This window comes from Paroedura picta, chromosome 6 (assembly GCF_049243985.1).
Source record: "Paroedura picta isolate Pp20150507F chromosome 6, Ppicta_v3.0, whole genome shotgun sequence".
Taxonomy (NCBI): Eukaryota; Metazoa; Chordata; class Lepidosauria; order Squamata; family Gekkonidae; genus Paroedura; species Paroedura picta.
This window is the reverse complement of record NC_135374.1, coordinates 126,098,452-126,116,628: the sequence shown is the minus strand read 5'-3', so window position 1 is coordinate 126,116,628 and position 18,177 is coordinate 126,098,452.

Here is an 18,177-nt window from a genome sequence, read left to right as displayed (position 1 = left end):
TGCTGGGGGGTAAACGGTAACGACTGGGGAAGGCACTGGCAAACCACCCCGTATTGAGTCTGCCAAGAAAACGCTGGAGGGCGTCACCCCAAGGGTCAGACATGACTCGGTGCTTGCACAGGGGATACCTTTGCCTTTACCTTACCAGATCCAGCACAGCCATTGTGCTCCATTCACGCTGGCCACCTTCCCTCCTTCCTTAACTTTTCTATCCATGTGTGTTTCCATTGAAGTAGGCAGTTAAGGAATGAGACCAGCCTATTTGTGCACCAGGTTAGAGAAGTGGTTGCCAGGTCTTGACTGGGGGTGGGGAGTAACATTGCAAGATCCAGCTTGGAAAACTCCTGGAATTTTTTTTTTTTTGGGGGGGGAGCCTGGAGAGGAGATGAACTTCAGCAGGACACAAGGCTTCAGCAGGACCCCCCCCCCCCAAGGCTTCATTTTCTCCTGCAGAACTGCTCTCTGCAGTCTGGAAATGAGCTGTAATTCCAGGGGCTCCCCAGGGCCCAGTTTGAGACTGGCATCCCTAGGTAGAGACCGGGAAGTATTTTTGGAGTCCAGATTCCCATCTCGACCAGTTGCCTCTGATTACCTACTCTAGAATATGTGGTTGTTTCTCCTAGCTTTTGGGACTAGTTCACACTGAAAAAGCAAACCCGTGTCTAGCGCACCCTCTTACATACACCCCCCCAGACACATTGTGACGGGAGAGGGGGAGGCTGGAGCCTGTCCCTGCCTAGCCAGCTTCCCTGTACATCAATATGACAAGGAGTTACTCAGTGATGCAGATTCCTTCCTGGAGTGTGGAGCAATATGATCAGTCATGGGTTTTCCTCCTCAGTGGGCGAAGGGGGGCCTGGTCCATCTTCCTTATTGCTAGGTAACTATGATTGCTACACCTTTCCTAGAATCCAGAGTTTGGATGCGCAGCAGGCAGCTGGGGCAGGAAGATGTAGTCCACGGGTAGACAAACTGCGGCCCTACAGATGTCCATAAACTACAGTTCCCATGAGCCCCTGACAGTAAACGCTGGCAGGGGCTCATGGGAATTGTAGCCCATGGACATCTGGAGGGCCGCAGTTTGACTACCTTGTTGTAGTCTAATAACCACAGGTAAAGGTAAAGGTAAAGGTATCCCCTGTGCAAGCACCGAGTCATGTCTGACCCTTGGGGTGACGCCCTCTAGCGTTTTCATGGCAGACTCAATACGGGGTGGTTTGCCAGTGCCTTCCCCAGTCATTACCGTTTACCCTTTTCGACCTTTTGACCATGGAATATTTTGGCAGGCTTTGAGGAGGGCCAGAAGCGGTGACCTGCCCCTTCAGAAAAGAGGGCGTGGAAGTAAGATGCAGGAGTCAACCAATCAAGCATTCATAATTCTTCCATTGTAGAAAAAAAGAGAGTAGGCATGTAGAACAGCAGAGGAAGTGGCCTCCAGGGACATCTAGTGATGCCGTCAGAACTTCTGGGATGGACTGCCTAAGCCAGGGGTAGTCAAACTGCGGCCCTCCAGAGGTCCATGTACTACAATTCCCATGAGCCCCTGCCAGCATACGCTGGCAGGGGCTCATGGGAATTGTAGTCCATGGACTTCTGGAGGGCCGCAGTTTGACTACCCCTGGCCTAAGCCATGGGGTGAGCTCTGGCATAATCCCTGGGTTCCCCAGGACCCTGGGTGGGAATCCCTCCGATAGTAGGCATACTCAGTGCCATTTAGAGACATGCATGATGAATTCAGAAGTATCACGATTACAGCAGTAATTTCTGAGGAGATGGTCTTGTGTTTGAATGACTCGGGGATTGGGAGTTGTCAATTTTGTTGTCTCCACAGGGGGGAAAAATGACTTGAGTTACACAGTAATCAGTTTTGTTTTTGATGCAGTGGGAGTCATTAAGATCTAAATGTTTACTACTCTGTGATCTTAGCTTTATTCCCTGGACTAAAACATACGACATGGTTCTTCTTGCAAGCATATAAAAGAAAGTTCATGAAATGTATTGTGGCAATTGTACAGATTGACCTGGCTTAACTTTTAAGAAGACCAAAAATGTTGTGCATGACCCCTTTATGGAATAGCAAACAAACAAAAAAAAGATAGGTCCATGCCTTGAGGGATTTAGAACAGAATATTAATTGCAAGAGGGGATGTTAATGATAAGAGAAATGAATGTGGCAGATAAAGAGCATTGTGATTTTCACAGTACCACAAACAGGGATACCCCTGTGGCGCCCTTCTCAGGCCAGGCACATGCCACAAACATTAGTGGTGATGAAGGCATAACTCCAAAGAGGATCCATGCCACTGAGCTACTCCAAGGAAGATCTATGCCATTGGCATCCTACAACTGGCTTTATGCAGGGCTACCCTTGTACCTGATCCAGAAGCTTCAAGTGGTCCACAATGTGATGGCAAGGTCCTCGCAGGAGCCGGATGGAGAGAGACTGTTGGACCAGTGGTCTCCCAGCTGCACTGTCTCCAGACTGAGGAATAAATCTGGTTCATGCCATTGTTTCTGACCATTGAAGCCCTAAAGAAGCCTGGGACCTTCATACCTGCAAGAGGGCCTCCTCCCTTATGCCCTTTAGTGAAGTCTATGATCGAGTATACAAAACCGGTTCAGGAGAAGTTAAATTGGCTTGAACCAGAGCCAGGGCTTTCTTGGCCCTGGCCCTGGCCTGCAGGAACCCTCTCCCAAGCAAGATCAGGGCCCTGTGGGACCTGAAACACTTCCGCAGGACTTGCAAAACAGAGCTATTCCACTGGACCATAGCTGAGACCTACAAAATACCGTCAGCAATTGGCCTCCCTACAAACACACAAACAGTCAAATATAAAAGGACAACTATCTGTATGCCATTCATCAAACAACTAAAGCACTTTACTCCCCCCCCCCTCACTGAAACAGAAACAATATGCTCCTAGGATTTTAAATGTTTAATTGTTTTACATTTTATAATTGCAATCATGCTTTATTGTGAATGTTGTGAGGGCCTGAGCCTTTCACCCCCTCCCCCCTGAGTTCTGGGCTTCGGCGGGGCAACAGGATCAGGCCCGCCGCGTCTGCGATGCAGCAGGCCTGCTCTGCTCGCCCTGCCGAAGCCTTCCCCCCACCTCCCCACCCAAGGTCCCAGCCTCAGCGCCGGGAAAGGAACAGGGCCGCCGTGTCTTCGACAAGGCGGCCCTGCTCCTTTCCCGGTGGTGAAGCATCTTCCTCCGGCCCCCTCACCTCCGAGTGCAATCCATTGGATTATTGAGGTTTGACATCTATGTCTCCTGTGCTGAAATGTAAGTCTTTTGACAACAGTAAGTCCATGGAGAGTCCATTTTCACTGACCATTAGTTGGCTAGTCAGCAGGAAGCAGAAGAAATGTCTCAAGCTGGTGATAGCAAAATGATTTATTCCAATGTTCAAAACAATTTCAAAACACATTCCCAGGTATAGTCCATATCTACATTAGTGATATTCTCAATATCATTAATAACTCAGTCTTCTTTCATTGTATTCTTATGGGTGATGAAATTATAGAAAATAACATTGTCTCTTGTAATATTTTGGTTTATGTGGTTCAATCCCAAATCGGTCATATAATATCCAAATTTGTAGGGGTCTACTAATATTAATATCACAATATTTAATTATTCTTCAGCACTGCTGAATGTGTAATTACACACTGTGATATTAATATTAGTAGACCCCTACAAATTTGTAGACCTGTTGTAGTCAGCGGGAAACAGGCAGACAGCTTGAAAATACATAAGCATCCTCCAAGATAAATGAATATATTCATCTACTAGTAATTCTGAGCTCGTTAAGTCTACTAGCAATTTTGAACTGTGATCTTACATTTTGTGTTTAATTTTTTTAAAACTACTGTATATTATTTGACACTAGCTTCAAAGCCCTTTCCTAAGAACGGGCCTTGAAAGAGTCCCCTCCCCTGGCCACTGGCCAGGCAGCTTAAGGTGGCCTTGGGCAGCAACTCGCAGCCAGATCAAGTGGGGCAGGTGGGGGCTCGGCAGCTTGTTAGCAGGGCTGGGACAGAGATCCTTAGCAGGCAGTCAGCTAGTCAGCTCCTTAGCAGTCCTTAATGAGCAGTCAGCAGGCCGGGAGGCCCTCGTCAGCAGGACCAGCCTAGCAGGCCAAGAGGCCCTGGTTAGGAGGCCCTCCCCCATGACCCTTTGTCCAGGGCCCTCTCCCCTTTCCAGCTGCTGGCTCCAGGCACTGAGGCATCTGAGAGCAAAGAGGCTAGAGTCCAGGGACGGAGGGCGGGAGCTGCAGGGGCAGGGCCAATCAGGGCAAAGCTGGCTGCACCCTGATTGGCCGTATTCCAACTTGGACAGCCGGACACGTCCCACCCCCTAGGCTGTTTCATAAATATATAGAGGAACAACAATGGATAAGGATGTGTTCTATCAATGGCTGTAAGCCCCCTTGAGCTCCATAATATAAGAAAGAAGGTTAATAAATATTTTAAATCGCCTAATACAAAGCTGATACGAGTAACTCATGGTGAAAAGAGCCAAGGCAAGAGTCACTCTGAGAAGGTCTTCCAAGTGTTAGCCAGAGCTGACCCTGCTTAGTTCCCAAGATCTGCTGACCTGCGTAAGGCCATACAAGTAATTACTCCCTCTTAAAATGACTGCATAACCAGTTTCCGTTCAGGGCTATCTTAACCTCCCATGCAACGTTGCATAAGACACAGTTTCCTAAACATACTCCGTAGGAAATAAATATCATAATAGCAAATGAGATAAAAGCATCTTGAGTCTGTTTTATTTATTTGAACTGGGTAGAGCTTTATTAAGTCCACCAGGCTCGGAAGACTTTTGCTTTATTAAGAAATTATTTTGTAAAAGCTTAAGACCTTTTATCCCATTTTCATTCTCCACACTAGGAAGAATCGCTCAGTGCTTCCAAGTACGTGCGAAAGCTTTAACGCCTTCTGCATCCAACAAATAGGTCTGCCTGTCAGTATTTTGTCTAACAGGGACATTGAGACAGAAGGGTGCTGAGCAGAATACATAAACGTCTGGTGGGCGAGCTACAGGGATAGAGGGAAATATCTGTGATCTACAGAACCATAATTCCCCAAAGGGTCTGACCCTGCAGAATTTAAATATGCAAGAGTGAAAATCCCAAGCTGCTAAAAACAATAAAATTGTTTTATTCAGAAGAGAAAGAGCTCTGTGTTGAAAGAGGAGAAAGAGAGTCCGGTCTAATTGTTGTTCTGCTGTATCAGTCTGTCCTGGAAACAAGTAGGGAGGAAGTGTGCCAAAAAGAAGCAGGAAATCTCCTATTATTATTATTATTATTATTATTATTATTATTATTATTATTATTATTATTATTATTATTATTATTATTATTATTATTATTTTAATTTGATTTTTAGCCAATCGCTCCAGGAACCAGCTTGCAGCGGGTTACATAAAAATTCAAAGAAAATTCAACATACAATAAAACAGATAAAACCCATTAAACCCCTATTAAAAAAAACAATATTACAAAATTCAGAATTTAATATGGCAAAAAATCATATCCTTTACATAGCTTCAGAGGCAACAGGGGGCCAGATGTTTGGAGCAGATGTAAATTGCTCCAACTGGGAGGGGACCCGTAACAGTGGCTCTAGCATTGGCCCTGACCATAAACCTGGTGGAAGAGCTAGGGTTCAACCTGTCAGATAAGTGGGGCTGAGAAAGCTCTGAGAGAACTGTGACTGGCCCAAGGCCACCTAGCTGACTATATGTGGAGAAGGTTCTCCAGATTAGAGACCTCTACTATTAACCACGACACCAAATTGGCTCTCATAACTAGGAGAGAACTTTCTGTATGAGGCCTTAGCTAGCATCCGCCCCTCAGATGAAACAATAGAAAAAGCCTGGTGTGCGATGAGCTGAGTTTTCTAGTGTCTGTGCCTCTTAACTCACATTTCAACACCACAGCTTGTAGCCACAGCACAATTTGTTCATCCTGCATGGCCCTCTGTGGATCCAGTCTCAGCCCCACCTAAAAGTAGTGAAACATTTTCTATCCCATTTGTCTGATGAGCTCTAATTCCAGCTCAGTCCCTTGTCTCCTCCACTCTGCTCCTCCCAACTCTTCTACCTGCCCCTCCTTTAATGCTTCTTGGTCCACTGCATATTCAAAACCATACTTCCTACATCCAAATGCGATATTTAGACCCAGCCAAACTGGCAATGTTCCATTCCCTCACAGACGCTGGACCACAACCTGTTCTGTTCCCTGAACAACGGAATATTTTGAGCCCCTGTAAAAACTCGGCCGATCAGTGTTGGAGGCTTTCCTGCCAGAAGTGCAGTACAATACAATAAACTGCTTACTGCTTGTGAAGATGTGAAAAAATTCACACTTTTCCCCATAACGAAAATATCTGGAAGAATCCTTTAAGCACCTCACTTTGTTGTCTGATTATATAAAGGGGAGCTGTACGTATGTATCATGCAATCATGCTATTAATAATGCTTCCGAGTCCTCCAGCTGTACCCGAAAGAGGTGTGAAAAATGAAAGTTCAACAGTCTAAAAAAAAGAGGAGGCTTCTATTTGTGGGTTGATAGTGGTTCTGATGTATGCTAAATTGAATTTACTTAATACATGCATTGCGGGCTAATCTGATTCCAAATCATAACCTAAAATTCAATACAATTTTGCAAAGGAAATAACCTGAACATTTTCTTTGTTGTTAATAGGACTTGGAAAACACAGTTCTGAAAAAGCAGTTTTAGATTTACTGACTAGGAATTCTGTTTTCTGAACTGTTATTATCATGTTTAATTGCAAACAGTCTATAATGTATTATGGTCATGGACCAGTAGAATAAAACATACATAAATATAGTGGTAATAAGAATTCACACATAATCTTCCACTTAGATATATAAAAAGAGCAACACTGAACCTGTGTAGACCACATAAAACTAATTACAAGTTTGGTCCTAAATAGAGGATCACAAAACCAGCACAATGAGGCCAAGTATGGTAAAATCTGGCACACAAAACTTTTTAAAAAAGGAAGCTTTAATCTTTTCCAAAATGGGAAAGTAATAAATGCTAAGGGGCACACACATCACAACTTTTTAAAAATGAGATTGTTATTGACAGTATGGTGTTTCATAGCATCTCCAATACACAAGTTATTTATTTTTTTAAAGTAAGGAGCTGCCAAAAGAGGAGATGTCAGTGAGTCTATAAAGTCTTATATGCTGCTTTTCTATACCTGAAGGAGTCACAGAGCAGCTTACAGTCACCTTCCCTTTCCTCCCCCCACAACAGACACCCTGTGAGGTGGGTGAGGCTGAGAGAGCCCTGAGAGTCCTGCTCGGTCAGAGCAGTTTTCTCAGTGCTGTGGTTGCATGTGGGGGAGCGCAGATTCAAACCTGGCTCGCCAGGTTATAAATCCACACTCCTAACTACTACACCAAGCTGGCTCATTAGTTCTAAATACATGTACACAAAGACAGAACCCAAACTGAGTTGCAATGGTATTGAGATATCAGAATCACCAGACCAAAGGATACAAGATATTCTGTTCATTAGGACTGTGAAAGATAATGACAACTCATCTTTTCTAGGCCTTGTGTTTCTTTACAGAACTTCTATCTCACCCTTCTGGTCTCACAGCGGCCACCAAGGTGGCTAACAATTTTTTTTAAATTATAAATTGCATGCCCCCCCCCATGGACATCATTAAAACAATTAAAAACTGAGATAAAATGCAGGCAAGGTATAAAAACATTGGAGAGATAGCAAATAAAAGAAAATGTCTGATGGAAGATTGCAACAGAAAGAGATCAACGGGGCCAGTTTCCTGGGCCAGTTTCCAGCAGGGTTGGATGCTTTGGCGCCCGAAGCAGCCAGTCGCTCCTGACGCAGCCAGCACAACGCCACAGTGGGGAAGGGGGAGATGCGGGCATCGGCACACTGGCGGGCGCATGCACACAGGCGTGGTGTTCTGTGCCTGCGTATATGCAGCCACCGGTGTGCCGATGCCCGTACCTCCCCTCCCCCTCCACGGCGTGGCGCTGGCTGGGTCAGGAGCAACCAGCCGTTTCGGGCGACGAAGCGCCCAACCCTAGTTTCAAGTTTCTTTATGTACCATCATTTAGACCAGTATCCGTTAGCATCACAACAGGGCAGACTTATCCATGTAGCACATATCATACGTAGTACAGGCCACCCGTTTCCTGGAGCCCTGCACAGTGCCCCCCCCCCCCGGGTCTGGCTGATCCTGCCACAATTGTACTGTACTAGGGCCCACAAATCTTTGAAACAGCTTTTTGTGCTACGGGCGGCGTGAATCCTTAAACCCCTCCCAGGGTTAGAGTGCCAGAGCTTTGGTGCCACAACTGAGAAGGCCATGCCCTGGGTTGGCACTGGTCTATTCTCATGCTAATCACATGCTCAATTGAGGACAAAGTGGATGTGGAAAGACTAAGTCAATTCCATCTATGTGCCCTGGAGGTGTCTGGAAATTGGTTTCTCTTTGCTAAGGATTAACAGGTTTTTCAAAGAAGGAAACCGGTTCTCTCTTCCGCAGCCTTCACAATACAAAGTACTGGAATGTTAACTCCATTGGGAGTTCAGAGGAGCATCGTGTAAAGCAGTGGCCCCCAACCTTTTTATCACCGGGGACCACTCAACGCCTTTTACTGAGGCCCGGTGGGGGGGGTAGTTTACTCCTCTACTCTCAACCACTGCCCTAACGCTCTGTGATCGCTATGGTAATGTTTAAACATCCCTTCAAATAAGATACAGACACGCCACAACAATGAACATAAGGAACATTTTATTTTCATGGAAATTTTAACTCATGACAATGACCAATCAATGGGAACCCTGAGCTTATTTCTCTGCAATGAGGTAGTCCCATCTGGGAGTGATGGGAGACAATGACACCTGAAGTGTGTTGTAAAGGGCCGGGGGGGATGAAGTAAAGGGCCGGGGGGGGGGGGTGAAGGCGTCCTTCGGGGCCCACCTCCAATTAGTCGAAGGACCACATGTGGTCCGCAGCCCACAGGTTGGGGATCGCTAGTGTAAAGAATCTGTAATAACCTGTGTTGCATTTCTGTTTTTCCATGTCTCTCTCTTTCACTTCAGGCTCTTCTACGCCACAGCATTGAGTTGTCTCCTTCCCCATCTGACTTTTTCTACAGGAGCTGTAGGTCCATTGGCCGGGACACACCGTGTTGCTCTTCTGTCCTCTAATATCCCCTCTCTGCTGACGGACGGGGTGAGAGCATTCTAGCATTAATGACTGCGTCATTGCTGGTTTTGCCAACACCCAGGAAATGGCAGGCCACCGTTGCCAATGAGTGGAAATATTTCCACAAGGGCAATGCTCACCTGTGCGTGAAGAAAACATTGTCAAGACGGTGGTACAAAGTGCATTACTTTGTCATTAAACGCTGTTTCTTCACACAGCAGTGAAGATAGCCCTGTCTTCCAAGGAGCTAATATATCAATGTTAATATGACAAAGTGTCATGGTATCTGGGGAGACTTTCTGGAAGTTAAAAGCAATCTGGCGCTTAGGAGAAAATTAAGTTTGTGACTAAAGTACAAAAGGGGAGAATCTCCTCCATTTGTTCCTTTCTTATTTTCCTTCTCTGTTCTTTTGGTGTTTTTCCTCTCTCTCACACAATTCATCTTTCTTTCGGTTTCTCTCAGATTAGGCTTTTATTGCGAGGTTCAAGGAGAGAGCCGAAATAAGCACATTAATCTCTCGTGCAGGACCGTCACTGGGCCAAATTCTTTACTCTGCTGAAACTGAGGTAAATCTGTAATGCTACGACCAAAACGGATAGTGACAGAACCGTCCCCGATGTATGCTGGTGGCGCTTCCATGAGGAAGGATCCGGTCCCCACCAGGATCTCTGTGCCCACTGCCTCTGCACGGCTTTCCTTTGTGTAGAATTGAAACTCTTGACAATAAGGCCGCTCAGAGAAATACAGGCAAGTCTGAACTGTGGCAATCATTAGCTGCTCAGAGGTAAATGTAGGTCAGGATAACAGGCATCCCAACAAGATTGCTTCGAATTACCGATTAATGGCATTGAAGCACAACTGCTGTTGGGGGTTAGTCTTCCTTCGATACATAGAACAAAGAAAGTGCTCTGAGAGGAAGGAGTGAGGGAGGCGCTTTTTGCTCCACAGCGCCCACCCCGCCACTCTCCCTGACTCCACTCTCTCTGTGTTGCACAATCACCACATTGACCTCCATTGACAAAGCTACTGGGGGATTGGGGCCGACTCACCGTTTCTCCCCGCTCTTCTTCTCCTCTTCCTATATTACAGGCGGTTTCTGTTCTTTCCTCAGCCCCCCACCTAAAAAAAACAAACATTAGCCTAGGGAACTACCAAAAACCAACAGAAAAAGACACTCACAGCCTGAGTTCTCAACATGGTACCCATTGTTTTATTCACTGATTTTCACTACCTGGAGTCCCAAAGCAGCTTACAGACCCCTGTTTCTTCCTTTCCCCACCATAGACATCCTGTAAGGTTAGATGGGGCTGAGAGAGCTCTGAGAGAACTGCTGTGTAAGAACAGCTCTGAGAGAACTGTGACCAGCACATGGTCACCCAGCTGGGATCGGGATGGAGCCAGTGGCCCAGGTTTGTGATAAAAGATCTACCAGCTGTGCACCCTCTCTGTAGTCCTTTGTTCGGGCTGCGAGCTGTGGGTTTGTCTGGTGGCTGGGCCAGCAGGAAGGAGTGTCTGCGAGCAATCTCCAGATGAGAGGCTTTCAGAGGAAGCTCCGGGGGACCTTGATATCAGCCCTTCGGTGAAACGCCCGCTTGAAGGAAAAGGTGGAGCTTTGCCTTTAAGAAGCACAGAGAGGATGAGGCTGGACTTCCATGTCACCTAGTGGCGGCCAGATTATCTGAACTAAAGACCTTTGGAGACAGTAGTGGCTGTTCTCCAGCACCACCTGTTGGCGATCGGATTATCAAAGGGTAGACAAAGACTGGGCTTTGTACCTTATAGTGGCTATAGGAGGATTTGAAGATGTGGTTTTTCTTTTCTTTGCTGACCTGAGGACAGTCCAGTATTTGATAAGCGGGAGGGAGTGCTTGGTTGATCTTGAGAGAGGGGAAGGGGATTTAATAGAGTGGCTGGTGGCTGTGTAGAGTTGTTGGGGAGAGTAAGGCATTGAGAACCCCTGATTGGTGGGATCTGGCCGCTCTCTTCTTACCAGCATTTAGTACCACCAGCTAGGTGAGGTTAGGGAGGGGGGTGGATGGGTAGGTTAGGTGTGCTGTTGGGAGGGTAAGGTTAGAGTGAGGGGTTTGGGAGGGGAGGGAGGCGTTGGGCAGATTGGGGAGGAAGTAGCCAGTCAGCTTAAGTAGTGCTAGGTAGTGGTACTCACTTCTCTGTATGAGCATGAGAGAGGAGGGGATGCTGTCTAGGGGGGCCTATAATGGGCCTGGGATACAGATCATCTTGGGCCAGGGGCGATATGGTTGGGGAGGAGGCTGGGCAAACAGAAGGGCAGGGAGTGCAAGAGTACATGATTGCTACCCTTCTAACCTCCATCCCATCCCCAGATATGTGGGGGTAGAGGCTAGGGTGGATCCAATTCTGGTCCTATGTAATGCAAGTTTGAACAATAACATGGCTTCGACTCTGAAACAATTTTTTGCAGATTCAGGCCAACCTTGCTTGCGTGACCGAGACCTGGGTGCAGGATGGTGAGACTGTCGCCTTGAAAGATCTTGCCCCACCTGGGTTCTCAGTCCTGCGCCAGTATCAGACCCATGGCAGGAGAGGAGGGGTGGCAATCTTGGTCTGGGAGGCTTTCTCCTTCAGGGCTCTCCCAGTGCCAGAGATCAATGGAGTAGAGGGTCTTGTCATTGTTTGGGACTTGGTCGAGAGCTTGACCATCTGGTTGGTCTGCCCAACGTGCCACCAGATGCCCTGCCGAACCTGCTGGACGTGGTGGCTGCTTGGGCATTGTAGTTTCCCTGGATTTTTATCCTCAGGGACTTCAATGTTCACATGGACATGCCACCCTCAGGACTTGGTTCAGACCTGGTATCATCCATGGCAACACTAGGGCTCTCGCAATTTGTTGCTGGGCCCACCAATCAGGCCGGCCACACCTGATCTTTGGTCCTGGGATAGACATGAATCTGGAAGTGGCTTTGGCCATACCATGGTCAGACAACTACTTGGCTCAGGATACCACACCCTTCCCAGTTGGGTAGTGGGAGTATTTCCTGCCCATGGAAACTTATGGATCCTATTGGTTTCTGGAATGCCCTGTGGAACCCAATACCTCCTGGCGTCTCGTTGGCGGCCTTGGTAGAGTACTGGAAGTCCCACCTGGGTCTCACCTCATTGCTATAGAAGTCCCACCTCGTTGCTATAGACGAGATTGCTCCTATAAGTCCTCTCCACCCTTGACTTAAACGGGAGCATTGGTATACAAGGGCGCTTCGTGAGGAGAAGAGGGAAGTGAGGTGACTAGAATGAGTGTGGCTTAAGACTCGTGATGAGGCTACAAGGTCATCTTATTGCATGCTGGTGAGGGCATATGAGATGGCAGTGACGGAAATTACATCTGAAAGCTCTCGCCTGGCTCAATTATTTAGGGTAGTTAGTTACCACCCTCGAGGAAGGGCGCCAAAATACTAGACAATTGGATTTCGGGTGTGAGGCATTTGTTAGCCATTTTGTGGATAAAGTCTTGTTGCTCCACTATGACCTTCCTGCAAAAATTGGTACAGTAGATGAACTGGAGGTCTGTTGGCCGCCTTTGGAGGTGACGATTGATGGCTTCAGATGGCTCTCATTAACTGAAGTGGACGGGTTACTGGAGAAGGTCATGGTGACCACTTGCCCTCTTGATCCCTGTCCATCTTGGCTCCTCAAGGGAGGTGGCCAAAGGATAGGAGAACAGGTCAGGGATATCATCAACTGCTTCCTGTTGACAGGGGAGTTCCCTGAGCTACTTAAAGAGGCAGTGGTTTACCCTCTTCTTAAGAAACAATCTCTGGACCCATGCGACCCAGCCAACTATTGACCAGTTGCTCATTTAGCCTTTCTGGGTAAGATGGTTGAAAGGGCTGCAGTGGACCAGCTCCTGGGTTTCCTGGAAGAACCTTCGGTGCTTGATCCATATCAGTCTGGCTTTCGTCCTGGCCATGTGTTGGTCGCCCTGATGGATAATCTTCACTGCCAGTTGTATTGAGGCAGGTTGGCCATGCTGGTTCTGCTAGATCTGTTGGCCGCTTTCGATGTGGTTGACCATGAACTGCTGGCACACCACGTCACCTTGATGGGGATATGGGGCACAGCTCTTAGCTGGATATGCTCCTTTCTCCATAACTGGATTCAGATGGTGGCTGTGGGTGAGGAGTTCTTGCGCTCTTATAGACTCCCTTGCGGAGTCCCATAGGGCTCGGTTTTATCTGCCATGTTATTCAACATCTTTATGTGCCCTCTGGCCCAACTGGTGTGGAGTTTTGGGCTGGGCTGCCATCAGTACACTGATGATACCCAGCTATATCTCCTCATGGACAGTTGCCCGGACTCCCCCCCAAAACCATTTGCCAGATATTTGGAAGCCATGGCTGAATGGTTGGAGCAGAGTCATCTGAAACTCAATCCCTCTCATATGGAGGTCCTGTGGCTGGGGGAGAGGGGGGCTGATCAGGAAGCATGCTTACCCACAGTAGCAGGGACGCAACTTACCATCACATCCCAGGCTAGGAATCTGGAGGTGACCATAGATGCCTCCTTAACTTTAGAGGGACAGGTCAAATCAGTAGCTAGCCAGGGATTTTTCCATATTTGCCAGGTTCAGCTACTAATACCCTATCTGTACTCCAAACATCTGGCCACAGTGATCCCTGCAACGGTCATTTCCAGAATAATTTCTGTAACTTGCTCTATGTTCTACACAGGCCTGCCCATAAGCTTGACCCGGAAATGGCAGCTGGTACAAAATGCAGCTGCTAAGGTCCTCACAGATACATCTTGGAGGGTACATATCCAGCCTGTGCTGAGGCAGCTGCACTGGTTACCAGTTGCCCCCCGGATCCAGCCCTTCACGGTCTGGTCCCCACATATCTGAGCCTGTTCCCCTATGCCCCCTGCAGGGCTTAATGCTCTGCGGGTACCAATCTGTTGCTTATTCCCGGCCCCAGGGAAGTCTGCCTCAACCAGGACCACGGCCTTTTTGGTCCTGGCCCCTACCTGGTGGAAGGAGCTCCCAGAAGAGCTGTGGGCCCTGTGGGAGCTTCCAATGTTTCACCAGGCCTGCAAAATGGAGCTCTTCCACCAGGTCTATAGTTGAGGTGGGGGAGTTCAACCATTCTGGGATGGTTTGCAATCTGACATCAGCACCCTCCTCCCTCTCACTCCGTTACGGGTAGGTTTTGGGGGCTACTAAGATTAGTTGTTTTTCCACTGTATCTTCTTTCTCTGACGGGATTACGATTGTGATTTTATGTCTTTTTAATTGGGGTTTTTGTGTATATGTATGTAACCCACCATGAGCCATCAGGGAGTGGCGGGTAATAAATCGAATGAATAAATAAATATAAATAAATTACAGCTGAAACAGAACCCTGTTTTATCTTCAGCATTTGTTATGTGCAGGTGTATTGCCTTAGCACAAGGACATCTCTCTGCATTATTTTGACATTTATAAATGCTTTCTCCTCCAGTTCTTTCAGTCCCACAGCCCTGAAGTTCTTAGCGAGGCGCGTTCAAGCAGTTTGATATAGTTAATGGGGGCTTTGTTGGATCTTAGGCACATTCCTATTAATGGAGGGGGGGGGCTTCAGCAGTGAGATCTGTCAGCAAATCGTTTCTAAAAGCAATCGTTAGGTTATCCCGGTCGTTATGTGATAACTGATGTGTTCAATTGCAGCCTCATTTTCCTGAAGATCAGCTTTTTATCCTTTAACGTGGGGCTTTGTTGCTACGAGTTCATCTAGCTGCTCAATTCCCCCCGTTTCTTTCCTGCATGCTCTTGTTTGCACTTGACTTCTGCCAGTCCGCCTGCATTTCTGATTCCTTTGTTACTTGAGAGAAGACCTTTCAGTAATGGAAGGAGCGCCCAGAAGCAGAGGCGATAAAACGGAAGGGAAATGGCAGGAGAGCTTTGCCGCTTTGAGGGGTAGGGTGCCGTGATATTTAGGAAAATGCACAACAGAACTGTCTAAAAGCAGAAAGGACACCGTTTCAATCCATCAATGCCTACTGATCCTTAACAACAAATGTACAGGTTAAAAATATATATATATTCATTGGTTCTTTTTTAACAGTCAAGATTGTGTACTGCGACCTGGATGACCCAAAGAAGCCTTCTCAGATATTGGATGCTAAGCAAGGTCAGCCTTGGATGAGAGTCAGGATAGCTATGCAATGGCAAACCACCTCTGGACATTGCTTGCCTTGAAACTCCAACCAGGGGTTACTTTCTACCACTGGAATAAAAGACAAGAGGCTTGAGTTCAAATTCTGCTCTGTGCTGAGTCCTAGGGCCAGTCATTCTTTCTCAATCTTCCAGCACCTTGATGTCAACCACTTTTCCTGCCTGTTCCCTTCCCTGTTTGCCCCATGCACAGAGAAAGGGAGGAGGGGAACCACAAAAGGCAGTTCTCCTTGACTGTCTTGATCCAGCTGGATTAGGAGAGAGAGAGAGAGAAGAGTGCTGCCGTCTCTCGGGTTTCAGTCTCAACAATTTTGCCTCCCTTCCAGACTCCCAGGATCAAGTGTGTTCCTGTTGGTTTATATTAATCATAGAACCATAGAGTTGGAAGGGGTCCATCCAGGATAAATCTCTGTCCAGTTGCTACTTGAAGACTGCCAGTGAGGGGGAGCTCCCCACCTCCTTAGGCAGCCCATTCCACTGCTGAACTACTCTGACTGTGAAAAGATTTTTCCTGATATCTAGCTGGTACCATTCTACATAGTTTATAGCCATGACTGCAAGTCCTATCCTCTGCTTCCAACAGGAACCCTTCCCAGCCCTTCTCCAGGTGACAACCTTTCAAATACTTCAAGACAACAATCATGTCTCTTCTCAGCTTCCTCTTCTCCATGCTCAATATCCCCAGGTCCCTCAGCCTTTCCTCCTAGGGTTTGGTCCCCTGGCCCTGGATCATTCTCGTTGCTCTCCTCTGAACCCTCTCCATTTTGTCTACATCCTTTTGGAAGTGAGGCTTCCAGAACTGCACACAGTACTCCACGTGTAGCCTGACCAATGTGGTGTACACTGGGACTATAACATCTACAACAGGCCTATGACATCTGCTTGAACTGATGTGTTTTCACGTGGCAAATGAGAACTGTTTTTAAACCAGGAGATTCTGATCATGCGGAAGCAAGATGAATGTCCCTGACTGACAAAAGTTACAGGCACATCAGCAGCACATACATGCTAAATATATCTAATTTGTACCAGTGTATGATCCACTTATGAGGAGGACTGTGGGGAGGAAGGAAGGAAGGAAGGAAGGAAGGAAGGAAGGAAGGAAGGAAGGAAGGAAGGAAGGAAGGAAGGAAGGAAGGAAGGAAGGAAGGAAGGAAGGAATTCTCCTTGTGAATCTCTGGATCCCAGCTTGGTAGATCTGAATGTCAGCTGCCTCCTTCCCAGATCTCTCAGCACCATTCCTGGTGTGCTTTCATGAGGCAAGAATACATTTAATCAAGAGGCATCATCGATGAACTGTGAAGTCAGAGGCAAACCAAGAGCAGGCCTAACCCCAGCCTTTACAAAGGCTCCAGAGAGAGTGCTGGACATCCCAGGGCAGTGACTATGAAGTAGGTAACCAGGCAAATTGTCAAAGACGACCGTTTAAACAACAACAACAGCAGTTGACTACATTGACAAACATGGCGTGTAAGTGAAGAGGCAATATGGATTTTATAAAGGGTTAGCACGCTTGACAAATCTTACAGGATTTTTTCTTTGAAGATGGCCAATAAAGCTGCACGGAGGGCAATCTGGTCAATAGAGGGTGTTTACACTTGACTGCTCGGTTTGCCACCAAAGGCCCTTAAAATACTCCATCATCAGTATAAGCAGCAAGATCTTCCCATTGATTATGAAGTAGCTGAAGAGAAAAGTAGCCTGATCCAGAACAGTCGATTCTCATAGGAGCAAAAGGTAATCAGTGGGGTGCTCCAATTATCTGTGGGAAAACAAGGCTTCCCTCCCCCTCACAACATTTTCAAAGACCAGGAGAAGAGAATCGACTGCAGAGAGGCGTAATGCTCAGGGGAAATACAACACTTTGGGATACTTGAGTTTAAATCAAACTAGGTGAAGGGCGATAAAGACCAACAGAAGACTGTGAAAGGAGGATTCGTTTTGAATGTTGACGAGAACAAAGGTTTGGGGTAATTGTATACAGCTTGCTGAGATGGAAGCAGCCCAGTTCACCTGTCCGAGAGCACCAAAAATGAACAGGAGCTGTGAAAATGAGACCTGCTTTTTTTCTCCCTCTGAATTTTATTTTTATCCTGGCCCTCCCTCAGCAATGAGGGGGCAGGCCAGTTAAGAACAAACACAAAACATAAATAAAAATACCAATATTCTCTAAAACAATTTGATCCAGGGATGCTCTGGCATGGCGATCAGAGAAGCTAATAGCAGGCCCATTAAGACAGAACCTAGACTGGTCCCATAGGGTCTGAGTCTCTTCCCACACAGCCTTCCACCAGGCTGGGGCCATGATTAAAAAGGTCCTTGTTCTGGTCAATATTAAGCAAGCTACCCACGGGGCAGGCACCACCTGGCCAAAACAGATTAGGTTGCTCTGCGAGGAGCATTGTTGTTGCTGTTTTTATGGGGTTTTATCATTTTATTGTAAACCGCCATGAGCCGGCTGAGTTCCGGAGGGGTGGTGAATAAATCCAAATATAAATAAATATCTTGAAAAGCAAGAGAGGGAGAGGGGGGTGGGGGGGACACATTTCCCAAGTGACTACCTCAAACAAGTGATCACTATGACAAATCTGGCAGTCCTCAAGGAAAGGCTGAGGGACCTAGAAAGGTCCCTCTGGAGAAGTTGAGAGGGGACAGGATGGCTCTCTTGAAGTATCTGACAGGTTCTCACTTGGAGGAGGGCAGAGATCAGTGCCTGTTGGCAGCAGTACTCCTTCTGTTTAAACTGTGGTACAAAGTAGCAATCTTCCT